The sequence below is a fragment of the Epinephelus lanceolatus genome, chromosome 20, assembly GCF_041903045.1.
Source record: "Epinephelus lanceolatus isolate andai-2023 chromosome 20, ASM4190304v1, whole genome shotgun sequence".
Lineage (NCBI taxonomy): Eukaryota > Metazoa > Chordata > Actinopteri > Perciformes > Serranidae > Epinephelus > Epinephelus lanceolatus.
In genome coordinates this window covers 14,342,488-14,356,018 of record NC_135753.1, presented here as the reverse complement: position 1 = coordinate 14,356,018, position 13,531 = coordinate 14,342,488, and the positions used below count along the sequence as shown (strand labels likewise).

The 13,531-nt window shown below is 39.7% G+C and overlaps 1 protein-coding gene across 4 annotated transcripts in view; it reads left to right on the top strand.

The window, feature by feature from the left end:
* Positions 1–473: 473 nt before the first annotated feature.
* The window catches only part of ralylb (RALY RNA binding protein like b), a 150,582-nt gene continuing 137,524 nt past the window's right edge, over positions 474–13,531 (top strand). The window contains exon 1 of one of the 4 annotated variants that reach the window (XM_033639353.2): positions 474–600. The gene's annotated coding sequence lies outside the window, so the exon portion shown is untranslated. Of the gene's footprint in view, positions 1,338–13,531 lie in introns of all 4 variants that reach the window. The other 3 variants (XM_078162963.1, XM_033639354.2, XM_078162962.1) reach the window with 3 other exon arrangements.

Below are 13,531 nucleotides of genomic sequence, written 5' to 3'. Positions count from 1 at the left end.
GTTTAACTGAATACAGCAGACTGTGTTTCAGCACCATGGACAGGGCAGGGCTGGGCTTGTCATATTCGCCAGATTCCAGTCCCATGGACACTGCTGGCATTATACTGTGGATATGATACTGTTGTTTATTCGTCCCCAATGTGCTACATACGTTGGCCAGCCTGTAATAAAAGCCAACACGTCTGTCCCTCCATCCCTCATAAGAGCGCAGAGCCATGCAGTGCATTGCAGCCGGCGCTTCCTCTGCTGAATGGAATGAAAGCATGTCCGGATCGCATCGTGGCGCTGACACCGAGTGAGCTCTGCATCTTTAAAACAGAAAAAAAACCCGGCAAAGAAAAACACACAAGCAGCTCAGTCATAACTGTGGGATGATAAGGACTACCTCTTTTTACTTTTGGAGAGAGCCAAGCCGTTAGGAGAGCATTCAGCATCAGCTGTTCAACACTGGTCTCTCATTGCTGGAAGTCGGGGCTGAATCAGTCACATGACAGAACTGGAGGCAGAGATCTAGAGAAAAGGCACAGCATTTCGGCTTGCACCGCCATACTGTATTTTGAGCCATATCACATTTTTATTGCAACATTTTACTCCCGCTCGGTGAGTACATTTCCAATGGCTTTTTTGTAAGCATTTTTTGTCTTTTTAATTGCCCCCTTTTTTATTTTTCCTCCTTTTGCTGGTGTTTGAATTGAGCATTGACATGGTGGTTTTGAGCGTTTTTCACATGCAGGCTTCAAGTTTTTAGCATGCAGTTATTCTGATCGAGAGTGCCAAGAGGGTAATCGGTGCCTTATCGGTCTTGAGAAAGCCTTGACTTGCTTGCAGTTTTGTTTCGAGGGTCGAAACCAAGCAGCTTTTGTCAGTATTGAGATTTTTCAAAACAATTTATTGGTGGGTTTTGAAACATTTTTATTTTTTTGTTTCTGTCGACTTTTGCTGTTGCTATGCTTTGGTTTGCATTTTGCAGTGTTGTTTGTTGCCTTCGAGTTTTGTGATTTTGATGTGTCGGTGAATCTCACCGATCCAAAAAAAAAGAAAGACACCCTTTGCTTTTACTTTGTTCCTCTTTTCTTTATAAAAAGGAGTCATTTTTAAAGCCCCATGACGTTTTAACGTGCTACTTTTCTTGCAGCTGAGCTCACAGGTTTGTTGTTTTTGTGTTTCTCTCTTTTTTCGATTTCATTATACTTTTGCTGGTGGCAGTGTCAAGTATTTTTGGATGTTTTTGACTAGATGATGCTGGGTGGACGAGGGGAGTTTTGATTCTTGGGGGAGTTCAATGCGTTTTTGTTTTCTGTATCAACGAGGATGAACAGACATTTTCCCTTTTGCAGGTATATATATATAATATGAGTGGATAAGTGACACGTTTCTGTATTTACAATAAAGACTGAGGTGACAGAAATATGCACCTGTGGCTGACGTGTTATTTTGTAAGGCTGGCCAAATTGCTCATTAGAGAAGGCTTTATTTATCAATGTTATCTGAAGGTTACCTGATCTGATCGATCTGCCCGTAATGCTTCATTTAAATAAAGAAACACGAGCGACGCGATCGACAATTCAACAACAAGGATTGGAGATCACACGCAGGTCGTTTGATCACAGTGTGTTCTTTGTGTTTGAGTTCAACAATCTTCAAGCCGTCGCAGCTGAGGAGTAAATGTAAGTAGCATGCAGGTCCCTGGGAAGGATGCACTGTAACCACTGTAATGATTTCCCACAGATAAAGTAAACTCCATCCATATGTCGACATGCAGGAGCAGGGAGCAGGAATTGCCTGTGCTGCAGCGGGCTTTAAACTGCAGTAGGCTATGCTACCAAGTTGGGGGGTGCCAAAAAAAATAAAAAGGATAACCACAGTTTGAACTACAGTATGTCAAGTATAGCTACACTTAAGTGCCCTCCTTATTGCTGGACAAACTCAAATCGGCTTTGGTAGGCCTGGATTCATAAATACTCCTGGATTTGTCAAATCTGATTTTGCAGGAAATGAATAGAGCCACTGACAGGACTAAAATAGGACTTAGAGTGAATTAATCCTCCAAGAGGCAGGTTTAACTTCAGATTATTGGCGTGCTGCAGGAAATGCAAACACAAGCAAACAGTTGTCATGTAGTCTTAGCAAAGGGCATGGGTTGCATTATGTTTCCCTGTGTTTTGTGTGTATTCTCTGGGAGTAGATACTGAGCTAACATCGCTGTGTGCCTTCTTTAAGGAGTCAAAAAGTACTGCTCCACAAACCTTATCTGACTTCTTCCGGACTATTCCAGGACGACTCTAAATCTGTGATAAGTGCTGGATTCAGTTTTGGCTTTGAGGATTTCAGCGTGTGCACGACGTCTCGTGAACTGTGATCCATATGTATTCACTTTAACAGAACACAGGTTTCGTTAGTGCAATATCGTAAGCCTATAAAATATATGAGAGTGCACCATTAAGCGTGGGAACAGACCGTTAAGCCCCAGTGTCGTTAAACAAGCTGACATGGGAGATCAGAATCAGCTCAGTTTAATGTGGTGAAATGATTAATATCCAATGCAGAGCAAGGCAGGTAAACTTTTAAAAAAAGGGCGAAGTGATTATAGTAATTAAGATGGAACATTTTATCACGTATTGAGGAGCTGTTATCGTGTATTGATTTCCCTGTCTCCTGTTAAATCTACGCAGCTCATAAAGCAGATGTAGATAAAGAGCCACAGGGAGGCTGTTAATGGTTTTTAAGTTGTAGAAACAATAGTCCAATCTTTGCATTCAGTGTTTGCATCACAGAGCTGCCATTAAATAGGATCAAGGTGTGAATTTACCACTGTTAATTACAGAGAGGAGGGGTGTAACAATCCAATAGTTTCTGCAGCACTATCAAGTCCCTTATTTTGCCCATAATTGGATTTGAGTAAATCTGCAAAAGCAACAACAAACTGTTGTCAACAATTAAACACATTTAAGCCTCTTTTGCTAAGTTGAAAGAATGACTTTAATTGTCAAGGCCTTTATTTTTAGCCTCAATCCACAGCATCTCATTGTGCCTGGATGCTATTTTCAACAACTTCTTCAAGGCAACACACTTTTCCTCTTGTTTATCTCTGCAGAATGAAGCACAAACACCAGCCCGCTTCAATCACACCGAGGCTCTTGCGAGACATTTTTAGCTGTGTGAATAGCAGCGTTTCATTTTAATCGATTCATTTCAAATCTTGCCTTCAAAGCTCGCATCGTTGCATCACGACACATCGACATTTCTTCACGCCCCTAGTCGAGAGGTGTTTCTGCCGCTCCGCCACAGTATGAGCTCCTGGACATCTCTCCTGCTAAGCATTATGATAGCTTCTATTACGTCCTGCGGTGTTGTGTCTCCCCTCCAGGCAGGTTTCCTGTTATCTAGGCCAAGCCAGACCTGCACAGGAGACTTACAGAGAAATATGATAGCTTATGAATGGATATACCTCTGCTAGCATGAATAAAACATCATGCAGGAGCAAAGTGTATTAACTAAGCATGTGCTTAACGATCAGAGTGTCCGTGTGTCTGCATGTTTGCTGGTCTGAATGTGACTGGAACAACACTTTAGCTTTCAGCACGACAGAGTTTGACTAATGTAAACATAATTGATATGCTGTGTGTTGCATACACATGCTGTGTAATTATTATGGGATGCTGGATTCAGTAGCACATGATATGAACACTGCAGCCCACATAGACAAATGTTATGGCCAAGATGCATCTACTGTTGTATTTTTAACAAGCTTTGCCTCAGTCCAGCCTGTGCAGTCACAGTTTTAGTACACGTGTGTACTTTTAAAGCAATACTTCAGCCACAAAATGACCATTTGTATATTAATTAATCTCCCTGTGTTACATTGAATTTGTGAAGAAAGCTTTGTTTTTCTTGCATGCGTCAAAGGTGAACGAAGAATCCAAAAACTGAGAAAATTATTGTGAATTGGAATAAAGGGGGGCTGCATTTAACAACAGTGAAACTTAATCAAAACATTTGTTTACAAACTCTCACACAACTCATACAAGTGTTTATTTATACAATCGTATGCTCAGTATCTCCTAAGCATTTACACCAAAACCTTACTGTTTAAAACAATTGCTTTTTGGATTCTTCTTTCACCGTGGAGTCATGCAAGAAAAACAAAGTTTTCTTCACAAATTCGACATAACACAGGGTGAGTAACTGATCCCATGTGGTCATTTTGTTGGTGAACTATTCCTTTAAGAAAAGAACCCAACTTTCACAGACGATCTGTAAGATGCTGAAAGGGAGTCTGAAAGAAGTTACATAAGACGCAGCAGCAGAGCTTTGTGGGTTTATTGGCCTTCGTGTTCCACATATGCACAAAAGCAGTTGAAAGTTTCATTGTAAATGCCCTTTTATGAACGAACATCAATCAAGTGTCTCGTAGCCACGACGCCGATTCATAATCGAGGGAGTAGGTTTGGTTTCAGGAGAGGGGACGACGAGGTTCTTCTACCAAGAGAAACAAGATAAAGAACAGAAAGGGAAGGAAAAGGACAGCTGAGTGCTATTGTTTGCATTTTTATACATTTATATCAGTCTAGAAAATGCATTATGATAAATACTATGGAAATTGCTGCATTAGTAATGCACTATACTTAAAATCACATCTAGCTTCCCTGACTGAGACCTGATACATTAGGCCTGCTGGTGATGCTCTATTTGCGTCTTTACTACAAAGAGCACCATCCTTCATGTTAGACTGAACAAAAGCACACATTTAGTGTTAGGTATATTTTAACATTCAGAAGAGGTAAACAAAAGAGAGACAAAAAAAAGTCGCACGTCAACGTTTGTATCAACTCAAGCTCCTTTCATCTTTATTCTGGGAGCTGGACACCTCTGGAGTATCAAACTAAAACTGGCGTGTACATCATGTTTTGTTCCCTCAATGAGGCTTCCTCTTCCTGCTCCCCCTCTGTTACCAGATAAACAGCTTACCTTTGGCACGACTCATTCTGCTGAAACGAGTGCTAAGTACTTTACTGTCCTTTTCTGAGCTGTTAATTTGATAAGTGAGGGGATCTTACACTTCATATTGTGGGCAATTAAAGCCATATCTGAAGAATAGGGTCAGGCTGAATGACTTTCCAGTGTCTATTATGGGAACCATTTGAGTTATAGTGCGTCACTTAAATGAGCCTTCTGCACCGCCATGCCGGGACCTGATTGTACTTTTGGAATTTAACATTAAAGTTTCATTTTAGTTATATTTTATTAACACTTGGTACGGAGTGTGTCATTCTTTGTAAGATGGTAAGATGCTAAAGAAGACATTCAGGGTAGTTACAAAGAAGTGACTTGTGATTAACCATTGTTTTATTAGACTTTTGATTAGAATCTAGCAGCTACGAGAATAAAATGTTGGCATTTTGTACATTTCTGAAGTGACTTAACTCTGATTGCATGTATATGCGCTGAGTTTCAAATCAGGAGGAGGAAGGTTGGTGGATGGTGTGAGATCTAGGTGATAAAGCTGCCAAGCTGCACACCACTGTCTGACATCAGAAATCTGTGGCATTTTCAGCCATGATTGTGCCACCAACACCCGGTATATTACACCAAAAGAAATGATCTTTTCCTAACCATAACCAAGTGGTTTCTGTGCCTCAACATAACCACAGTCTTGTAGAAATATAAAAGATATCTGCTACATAATAAGGTACAAATGTTATGTATCTGTGGTTTGCAGGAATGTACATGCCAACATTTATTCTGGCGACTGTATTGAATTCAGAAAACAAGAGTGAGCGTTGGTGTGTGCGTGTGTTTGTGTGAAAGCACTAACTCACAGCCGTTTAAATGCAGTTTAAAAATGGCCAATTAAGCCGCAATCACTTCCATTTTTCCTTATCAAGAGCTCACAGAGGAATTACTTTTTCTATTTTTGGAGGAAATTAGGGTCCATGCTGTCTGATAAGGAGTCTAACCTAAACTCACAAGGATAGATGGCTCTTTACACTTTAGAGTAAAATTCTTCTCTAAAGGAAGGAAGTTAAGTTAATGCTGTTTTACCACTTTGTCAGCCTCGGCGTGCAAATATCGATCGGGCCAACTCGATAGCTTCCAGGCTACATCTGTTTCAGGTTGAGTTCGTCATATTCAATACAATTTTCTAATCACAGCGTTAGTCAAATTACATTCCGCAGCAGCACCACATGGGATCAAAACATTCAGAATTAGTTTTCAGATTACATATAGATTCAGCGTCGCTGCCGCTGATACATATTGTTTTTCTCCTTAGACAGGAATAAATCAGAATTCACATCATGCAATGTTCTGCAGCAGCATCATTCCCCCCTCAGCCCCCTGTTATTAAACCATAATTTTAGAAAATGGTGAATCTCCCTGTTTGTACACAAGTGTTTCATCACTCTTAACTTTTTGGCATATTAATACATGTTTTTCATATCCGTCTGTGGAGCATCATCATTAAAGTTTAACCCTCAGGCAGGAAGATGACCGCACTAAAGATGACTCGCCCATTTTCCGTCTTTTCTGACAATAATGGAAAGCCTCAGCTCGGGTGTATATATAGAATTATGGAGATGTGGCTGAAATGTTTTGGCAGCACGCAAAAATGTTGCTGCATAAAACATTATGAATATAATACATAGATAAACGCACACATGTATACATAAAAACCATCACAGGAGAGACGGGGAACAAAATAGAGGCAAGTCAACCTTCAGAAGCAGATTGAACAGCAAGATTTTTCTGTCTTTTGTGATTTGTGTGTGTGTTTTTATTTTAATCCCAGTGACAAGAAAACATCATCATAGTTTGCCTGATACCTGGTAGTTTATGAAAATGCTTTTAAGGTCTCCAGGAAATAGCAAGAGCAATATCTTCTTTAATACTCCGAAAATAACTTGTGTTCTTCTGATAATTTCTCCCAAACCCAAAAAATGTTTTTACTGAAGCATAAAAAAAAGCACCAAACATAGAACCTGGCAGAGCAAATAGTAGCAGAGGGGCACTATCAAACAGAGAGCACTATAAAATGCTAAAAGCAGCATTAAAAAGATAATGAATACAAAAGATGGAACATAAAAATAGCATAGAGTGGGTCTTACAGGTCAATTTGCAGAGTTTAAAATTCTCATCCCACTTTCAATAAAAGATTTTAAAACATTCTTGGTTGCTCAGGGCAACCTGTAAGGCACACTTAATTAATTTAACATTAAGATGCAAAAGCGAGTACCACTGGCAATTTAGAGATGACCTGGGCATGAATATAATAAGTGTAGAAACATCATGCATGGGGAACATTTAATTGGGGAAATCATTTTTTGTTTGCTACTAGTTAAGTAGCAGAGCATCCCTTGTGGCAATTAGGGCAGAAGAGTCTCAGTGTGACTCATTTATTGCACAGATATTTTATCAGGACACAGCGAGGAGACAAAGGTCGAGGCAAACAAAGAGGACGAGGAGATCCATACTTCTCAGGCACATATCTGATATAAGTGGCTGTGTGATGCTCGCTGAGTCCGGAGGTGCAAAGTAAACAAACAAACCTGAAATAAAAAGAGGCAGAGGAGCGGCATGGGGCCTTCCAGAGCAGGTGGCGGAGCCCTCCAGATGCTGCAGAGAAGCAGCGAAGCAGATAATGTCCTGTCTAGATTACCTCGGGGACCCCGATTACAGTGGAGCGTCCTCATCTGGGTCAGTTCCAGGCTGGTTCTGCAGGGATCAGCTGTTCCCACTGTCGTCCTGCTGGCCTCAGCTGTCTCTCACCTGTTTGTGACCAGTTGTGGAGGCACTGACACACTGAAAACCATCGTCTCAACAGACATGATACACTGTGCTGTACAGTGACAGCCATATTTGCAAGCTTATTGACAGTGTGGGTATTGTTTTGGACTACATCTGTATGAGGACACTCTTTATAAGCACAGAGGGATTACTGAGGCCACCAGGGGTACCAGTGCCCAGGGGGTACTTCTGCAGTTGTTGGGGGTATGTCAAAAATTGTAGAGAAGCTCACCTAATTCGAAAATGACTTGTACACATTGTGTTGCGACTGAGAGTGCATGAAATCAGGCTAGCAGAAAAGTCTCAACCAGGGGTCTTCAAGGATTTCAGGCCATGGACACCTTAGCTGTGAGAGAGATGGAGCAGAGACCCCCCACTACATATATTGCATTAAATTTAGCTGCATATTAAACCAGGCACATGGAGGTTGTCAAGCAGAGGGCCATATCAGCCTCAGGCTGCAGTCCTGACCTGTATTTGCTTTTCAGGTAGGTGAGGGAGGAGACTCCACTTTCCCATAGATAAGTTGTTGCAAAAAGGCAAAAAAAATAAAATGTTGGATTCAAGTAAAAGTGTATTTTCAGACATATTTTAATTTTTAAAAATTAAAAAAAAGTGTCATACTTAAGGAACAAGCTAAAGATGGTTTGTGCATCCAGCCCCAGGGTCGAACAGTTGGCTGTAAATATTCCAAATGAAAATGTTAGTTTAAGGCAATAGCTCAAAGACGGATAAATGTAATAATAAAATGGCTGAAATAGCTAAGTAATGGATACATTGTTGAGACAGTTGGCTGTGTAACATAACATTAGAGTTTTTGAAATAGCTAGCATTTAATGTATCAGATAAAAGGTTGAAGAAGTAGGGGCGTTGGTGGCTTAGTGGTAGAGCAGGCGCCTCATGTACAAGGCTGGGGCCGGGGTTTGACTCCAGCCTGTGGCCCTTTGCTGCATGTCACTCCCTCTCTCTCCCCCCCTTTCACACTTGTCTGTCCTATCAAATAAAGGCTAAAAATGCCCCAAAAATATCTTTAAAAAAAAAAAAAGGTTGAAGAAGTTAGCTGAAAGTAAGGGATAACAGCTCAAATAATTAGCTTTAAAAATTGATAGAAATTTGGATTAGATAGCTAAAAGTGCTGTTAATGGATGAATGGTTGGAAAAGCTAAGTAACAGATAAACTGTTGAAAATAGTCACTAAAAAGGTAACAGATACATACTTTAAACAGCTAAATTAATGTACTTTATTTTGGAAAAATGGATAAACAGTTGAAATAGTTATTGTTATTGTTATTGTTATTGTTATTTATGGACTTATTAATGTATGTTCTTAATGCTGATATGGTGAGATTCCCTCTATAAGCCTCTTGGGGATTTTTAAATCTCACCTGCACAATCTGCTTGCTGTATTCTGTCGGTTTTGTTTGCTTGTTTTTCTTTTTTACTGCGCAAATAAAAAAAAAAAAATAAATAAAAAAAATAGTTACCAAAATGTAAATGTCAAATCATTAAATCTATCACATACATAGTTGGAAAAGTTTGCTGCAAGTAGCCTAAGTGTTAAATGGTTAAAAAAGCTACAATAAGTAATAGATAAACAGTATAAGCAGTTAGCCAGAAGCACTTGATGAATAGTTTGAATAAGTAGCATTAAACAGGATAGGAAGTGGTTGTGTGTCCAGCTTCTGCCACGTGGTAAAAGTTGAACTGTAATTGACCAAATAGATCTAAACATTGTTCAATTGTATGAAAAAAATGTTGTTTTATATTATTAATGTTGTTAAATCTAGTTTAAAACCAATTGAAATTAATATGATACGATATGATACAAGACGATACGGTATGATACGGTACGATACGATACGATACGATGTGCTTTATTGTACCATGGGGAAATTTGTCTTGGACTCATATGCGCTGCATACAATAAAAACACAGACAAACAGTACAGTTAACATAACAACAAATAACATATACCCTCTCCCCAGTGCAGAACAGTAGGCTATAAATAACAAAAGATAGCACGTACCCCCCACCCCCAAACATATTGCACATTTCCCATAATACATTTGGAACATGTGTTGTTGTTGAAGGGATATTTGAGTTCCTCCAACAGGGCTGTGGAGGTACTTCAGACAAAAAAGTTTGGGCATCACTGCCCTAGGCCTCTGACCCCTCAGACCCCTGACCCAGATCCTCTGTGTGAGGTGGGGAAAGTCAATCAAAAGAGATGCAAACTACAAAGAGATGCACAACAACTACAAAGTAATGCAAAATGATCACAAAGAGAAACACAATGACTATAAGGGGGAAAAAACAACCACAAAGAGACACAAACTGACTATAAAGAGATGTGAAAAGAAACAAAATACCACGCACACACACACACACACACACAAAATACAACCACAAAGCCCGCCTGTTTGTAATGTATTTTTCTCTTTCAGTCTGGCTCCATCGTTTGTAGATGTGCATCTCTTTTAGTCTGGGTGTCTTGCTCCAATGTCAGAGGGGTAGGAGGGCTTTTACGTGTCTGTGCCTAGAGGCCCATTGTCTCATTATCTGTCCATGTTCGTAAGGCAGTTTGAAACAGTCAGAGGTTTTGAAAACTTTTGAAGTTTTGATCCATGAATACAGTCCCCTCACATCTGCACACAAATTAAGGTTTAGTCAGCTTGGACACACTATGGTGACTTTATACAAAATGCTGCCAAAGGGTTGAGAGAGTGAAATATTTTGTGTCGGTTTCCTGGTTTTGGACAGAGTGCTCGCTTGTAACTGCCGACGTAAAGGGGACATTAGAGATTTCAATTTGTCTTCTTCTGTAGGTGGGATACCAGACCTGAAGTTAGTAACAGAATTCAAACTGAGCAAGTGAGATGATTCACTTTAACAGAGCACAGTGTTTTTAAGGTGATTTAAAGGTATACTATGCAGGACTGTTAGTGACTCTCATTTGGCGTTTTGCCTCCCTATATTTGCATCGTTGTGATGAGATGTCCAGGGATGTTTCCTGGGTTTGAGGACCTGGTCATAGGTGATGATTGAGAGGGATTACTGCTGTATGAGCTATACACTGTTTTTAGAGAATATCCTGCATAGTATATCTTAATCTAACGTGCTATCTGAGATGTTTTTACATTAAAGTTAAAGTAAATTACAGCGGCTTTGGAAAGTATTCAAACCCCTATATTTAATGCATCCTAAATTACAATTTAAGATGCATTAAATATGCTTCTATACACAATATCTGTCATGACAAAAAAGAACACATAGAAATGTTTTGCAAATTTATTAAATTAAAAAAAAAGTCACCTCTCATTTACATTAGTGTACAGACTCGTTGCTGTAGTACTCCCAAGTGCATCCTGTTTGTATTAGGAGTTCACTTCATCAGTGTAAACTAGTGTACAGACATATATATATTAATACAGGTGTATGAATGCTGATAAAGAGGATATAGACAGAGTCAACTGTGAATTGCTGCAAACTCACATAAGGAAAATCTCCCTTATATTTCCTGTGCTCGGTAATAAGAAGAAGGTCTATATGTAGAAATATCCCGAGTAGATATTTCAAGCAGATGTACCCAGAAACCGAGAGGAAAAAAAAAGGGAAAGATATTTCAACACAGAGGCATCTTGACTCACATACTCACGAGGATCATGACCTCAATTTTCAGTGTCTGCCACTAGGAAAGCACAGGTGCACTCAAGGAGAGACGGCTAGCTAGCTAGCCAGCTATTGAGTTTGTGTACCCCTGAGGGCAAAAACATGTCCACCGAGCAAACCTTTTATGTTTCTCTCAACAAACGGTTCACTCAGGGGTAGCGAGGGACTGTTGGTGATGGCGAAAATGTATTCCGCTCCACATTCAAACTTTGATTGAGCCTGACAGGGAATCCTTAACTGACTACAGCATATGGACAGACTTGGGGCTTTTCATTCAGAGAGAGTTCACATAGTTATTTAAATGTTGTGTGCCTTTGTAGAGTTGCTTTGTTGTGCAGAACTTTGACTAACTAGGAGAGAGTAAAGCAGACGTGGGTCATTTTCTTTTTTTAAAGCAGCCTTCTGAGCTCTTGGATTTTCAGTATATGGGACACAAAGTGAACCAAGCTCTTATGTGGTAATCCCAATTGTGTGTTTTGTGTGCGTGTACACGTCCCTGCAATTATGCATCCCGCACAGGATTGCACGCTCGCCGGATTGAGATTAAGAATGGCAACAGAGGCCCTCTGAGCTAAATCTGAGTTTTAAAAAAAACAAAAAAACATCTGTCTCGCTAAAATGTAGCCCTACTCACCAGTGTGTTTATGTGTAAAAATAGAACCCCCATCATTTAATTCCCCACTTAGCCTCAAAAAGCAATCTTCTCCTGAAACATTAATAGCTTGTTGACATCTTGCAGTGAGCCACAGTCAATCAGGTGGAGTGTGTAAATAAGGCTTCATTCTTCATATTGATTTTTCCTCCAGGTTTTGACATCAGAGGAAATCATGGAGCTCATTGCCGTGTGTTCTCGCAGATACCGCCGGCTATTACAGCCTTTACTTGTGTTTCCATCCACTTTCTTTAATAAACATCATGAGCCTGCACTCATCGCTGCGCAGAGACATGGTCTGGATTTTTGCCTCGTTGATTGGAGTGAAGACAAAAAAAACCCCATCTTCCATTTACTATAAAGCACCTGTATTAGTGAAGTAGCCTGGTCTAGCATTATTAGAGGGTATCGATTTTACTTACTTGTGAATTCCCCTGCCTCTTAATACTAATATGTTTCTCTGGATTATGTTCATTAGTCATTTTGGTGCCCACTTAGTGTTCACGCTACAGTGCGTTTCATCTTCCAGACACAGATTAGAATTTTAAAAAAACTCAAGAATTTTCAATTTGTGTCACAAAAACCAGTGATTCCCAACCCTGATATGGCTAAAATCTTCTAAAAAGTAAATGTAATTTTATATCACGGTGACAGTATCATAATACAGTAATTTACAGTAATTAATGCTCAAAAATAATCATACCATACTTCATCACATTTAATTATTTTCTTCTTTTATTTGGAACTATCATTCAAACAAGCACAAAAAACCAACTGCCTCATATGAGACAGCACAAAAACAAAAGACTCAAAACAGTAAAACTAAAATTCTTTCACAATGGAAGCTTTAAGGTTCCTAAGAACAATGATTTTAAGTGTTATATGTATCTGTATTTACAAATTCACTCTCCTCCTCCATGTCTGCCCAGCTGAATTTGTAAGATCATGCGCTATCATCCGAGAATCACTCAAGAATCACAAGAATCCAGCTCTGATTTACTGCATAGCCAGCTCTGAATAGCTCCTAAAGTAGAAACAGTGCTCCCAAATCCCTACTGATGGACACATTTCTACCATCTCACTCTTGTCATATCGCCCAACCCTAACTCAACACGTCTGAGATTTTTCTTGTGACATATTTGGCAGGTCCCAACCTCCAGATTTGGAACCATCACCATAAACACTGAGAAAAATGTTTCCCTTTGTCACAATCAGCAGGGCTAGTGCAACATTCAGCCCCAAATGGTTTTGCAAAAACTGATTAAATGCTAGCATCAACATTTAACATATATAGCAGCACATTAGGAACTAAAACCTAGATTTTGACACAACACTCCTCTAAAAGACAGGGCCACAAGGATGGATGGATCTTTTGGGAATCCTGTCTGCTAGAAATTATGTTTATACGACTTATTTGTTCTGCCAAGT